The sequence below is a fragment of the Poecilia reticulata genome, chromosome 4 (assembly GCF_904066995.2).
Source record: "Poecilia reticulata chromosome 4, P_reticulata-male-v2, whole genome shotgun sequence".
NCBI lineage: Eukaryota > Metazoa > Chordata > Actinopteri > Cyprinodontiformes > Poeciliidae > Poecilia > Poecilia reticulata.
In genome coordinates this window covers 21,477,850-21,482,107 of record NC_088833.1, presented here as the reverse complement: position 1 = coordinate 21,482,107, position 4,258 = coordinate 21,477,850, and positions in this window count along the sequence as shown.

The following is a 4,258-nucleotide window of genomic DNA, read 5'->3' as shown; positions in this document are numbered from 1 at the left end:
TTTAACCTATTTTTTGTGTTGCAGTAGGTTCCAAATATGCAATATTTCACATTTAGCAAGCTGAATTTATTTTACAAAATAAAGCAGGCCTGTCATGACACTGTGGGGGAAATGAGCGTTTTGACTTCTTCAAGAATCTAATGCCACCTGGTGGAGGTGAGCAATAACTGCAGCTTTACTATTGAGGGAGAGGTCAAAGAGGGTCAGTGTGTAAACAATGGCAAGGCTGAACAAAAAAATAAGTTTACTGGATTGATGCACACTAAATGACAGTTAAATGTACTATTTGTGGTTTCATATCTCTTTGTCTCATTTCTTTTCCCTGAGTGAGGTTGCCCCCCACAAAGGCCACACCACCAACACCTGAGCGTGTGCGCATCTTACGTCTTATATGTGTCTGCACGTGAATGCGCGTGCGTATCTAGGGCGATCTTTTCCTATCTATTTTTACAGTTGGGTTGTGCAGCAGAGTGGTTAGGGTAACGTGCTGGTGGTGTGGTACTGGTGCTCTCAGGCCTACGCAAACAAATGACAGTCGATAGGCCAAACATTTTTTCCCCCCACAGTTTAACCGTTGCCCAACATGGCAGTCGAACCCCACAACCAATGGACAAGGTGCAAATTTTACAGAGAGAAATGTGGTGGCAGGTGGGACTGGGAGGGGGACTCTTTTGCTCCAGGATGTCAAGGGCATGGGGCTGCAGTAAACTGAAAGATTGTAGTCTTACCAGAAAATTGTCTATTTAAAGGAATGCCTGCTGCCTGCGTAGGTTACAATAGCTTATCCATTGCAATACATAGCAGGACGTCAATTATTAATCTATAATGTATGCATTCCTTTACTAAAGCCCTCGTGGACCTTGAATTTTTTTCATATTTTGCCACTTTACAGCTGTAAGCCTCATTGGATTTTGCCTGTACTTTATCTAATAGATCAGTGCTAAGTGGTGTGTGGAGCAAAATAATTCAAAACATCAAGATTTTTAACAAATAAAAATATTTTGCTTTCATTATTTATTTGCACTACATAAAATCTAGCGCACCCATCTTAGTGGACAGAGTTCGACTTTGTGCAATTTATTCTCAGCATTAATAGATTAGTTCCTCCTAGGATTGGCAGTGAACAAACAGCATCAAGAAGATCAAGGAACACACCGGACTCATCAGGATTTTGGAGAGGTTTAAAGCAGGGCTGGGTTGTAAAACAATATCCTGAGCTTTGAGCAACTCACATAGAAAAGTGAAATGGCACATCAGTCTAATCACAACTTGCCAAGGGAAAGACATGGAGGTGGCAGCTTCAAGCTTTGAGGTTGCTTTTCTTCAACAGGCTAAACTGGTCATGATGGAAAGATAGTTAGAGCTAAATACGAAGTAGGTTCAGGAAGAAAACCAGTCAGAGGCTTCAAAGGACTTCAGATTTAGAAATAGGTTCAATTTTTAACCTATTGCTACTATTATTGCATACAAGGCAATAGTATCATACTATTGAAGTACTGCCAGATTTTCATGGCAGTACTTCAGATCTGAGCCAAGTAGTTTCTATTCAACGTATGAGCTTGAGCTATTTTTGTAAATAATTGGTAAAAATGTTGGCAAAAGAAAGGTGCTCTTTTCTCCACTGCCTCTACATGCATGGTCAGTCTAACCAGAGCTAACACCACCATGCAACAGACTATTCACTGTCTGTGTGTTTAGCCAGTGAATGCTGCAGTCAGATGGGTTTCCTTGGATAGATAACTTTTTTACCAATCAAAAATATATTGAACCAAACGTGAATGTAGTGTTTCATAACTAAGATGAAATTATAATAGAAACACACTGCTAAAAATGGCTTAATATAAATTGCATATATATATATATATATATATAGCTAAAACCTTAGCTGCTGATCATAAAAATAAAATGTATATCTCAGTGTTAAAGGTCTGATATGGCAGCCTAATCTCAACACTGCACTGTGGATGACAATGTATTAAAAGAAAGATTTTGATTCAAACATGTTGTTTTTATTCATGAAGGGCTTCAAAGCAGTGTTTGTTTTGAATCGGAAACATATTAAGGAAGTGAACCTTTTTTAAAGAGTTGTTTGTCACCGTTAAGGCAGAAAACCAACCGTCATCACAAGCACAACAAGAACAGACCCCCACTCAACCCCATGTCCAAAAGTCCCTATCAACATGATAAACAGGTTCCTTATGACAAATATCTGAAAAAATCATGAGTAAGACGTGACTATATGACGTAAAACCAAAACAAAAACAAAACTAGCCTGCAGGAAAATGCAGCGTTGTTGGGTCAAAAATCTTTAAGCTAGATCTTCCTTTAAAATGCATAAAATGACAACATCCATTGCTGTAATTGGATTCTTGAGCACTGAGCAACCACAGTGAAACATTACTGTTTATTAGGAAAAAAAACAAGCATGAACTAATTGTAAGGCATTAATCATTCTGGAAACAACACACCAGCAAATGACAACAAATGACTACCCTGTCTCTGAAACTCTTGAAATTTGCATATGATTCCACTGCTAATAGTCTGATTCAGAATGATGACGAGTCTCTGCACAGGCAGTAGGTGCATCTGCTGGTCCATTGGTGCAGTTAGGAACCCCACTTAACCTCAGTGGAGTGTAATGCGCTCCAGACAATTCAGATGATAGTGAGTTTCCAGTTGAACTTCCCCCACAACCTGTCACCTCAATATTTAACCATTTTTCTTTGCGCAATATTTGGAAGAAGGTCCAGCAAATTATATTATTCTTTTATAATCTTAAGAAAGGTCAAGCGCACCACCTATGGTACATAAATTGCTTTGTAAATATAATAGTACCAATGGATTTTCTTTTATATTTTTGTCCTTTTTGTCACAATATAACAATAAACTTACATTTATCAGGGATCTGGGGTGTGTTGTGCCTTTGTGGTGTTTTTTTTTTCTCCACTGAGCTGCAGGTTTCTCAGAGGCTGGGCCTTGAGCACTGTGCTCCCATACACTCCTGCTATCCATCAAACCCAATGAGCTGAAAATTAAACGTTGGTTTGACAATTTGAGCAGCTTAAATTGCTAAACCGGCATTTAAGGTTTAATGCAGTGTCTCACTTCTGAACAGTAACAAAGTTCTCTCTAAGATATCTTTTCTTGCTTTTGCCCAGAATATGAAACTTCTCCTCTGATCTATTTATGCAATAACACTCTGGGCAACTTTGCTTTAAGACCAGCAGCAAGTGGCAAGCCTTTTTTTTTTTTTTTTCTGGAACGTTCAAACTCTTACCTGGTTGCTCTCCGGTCTTTCACCAGAACCTTCCTCAGTGACAAGGCTCCAGGATTCAGCTCACCACACCAATCAACACTTTCTGGACTCGGCTCTTTCTTCCCTTAGTCTCTGAACAGTAAAGTCGAATCATTAGTTTCTATTCCTACAATTTTCTTCAAGGTACTGCTCACCCGTCTTCCTCACGGTGATACACCAGCCGGAGTTAAAGGAACACCTCGGACCCAGAGTCACTCTGAAACATTGTATCCAACTTGTTAAGCTTTCTTTGTTGCCTCCTGAGATTTTCTCATAGGTCAGAAGTTTGCCACAAAATGTGCCAACTCATCTTTTTTAGGGAGGTATTTTAGGTGAAGGAACAACAAAAAGGAAAACTTGTCAAAATCCTGCAGATTAAGAAATCTGGTCCTTGCACTGCCTTCAGATCCACAACCCTACATCCATCCAGCTGGGTCAGCTGAACCAGGTGAACCTTCATTTCAGTCTAAGCTCTTTTGAAGCTTGTAATTGTTATGTCATTCCCTTTCCTTTGAGCTCAATCAAGACTCTTGTCATCTCTGATCATTTTATTTGTACCTGCTGAGGAAAATGCAAACCTAAGGTAGGCTGCCACCCTAACACTTTACAGAGCAGACGGTATTTTCAGGGTGATTTGCAGTGTTGCTTTTCCATCGCTCTTGCAACCTTGCATTTAAGTCAGATTTGTTCCCACTGACCAATTCACCTTCTTCCTGAGGTTTGTGTCTTGACAAATTATCCTCCTTTAGCATTTTTAAGAGCCAGATTTGTGAAGCACATGCTTAAATTACTTCTCTAGTATTTTATCATCTGGCATTCATGCTGTTTATGCACTTTCACGGAACATTCACTCTTTCCACATTTTGTGCTACAGCCATTATTGATTCTACGTCCAAATACACCATTATGAAGATGGAAAAAAAAGTGTTTGGTAAATGTATTAAAAATGAACAATCAAGAAAT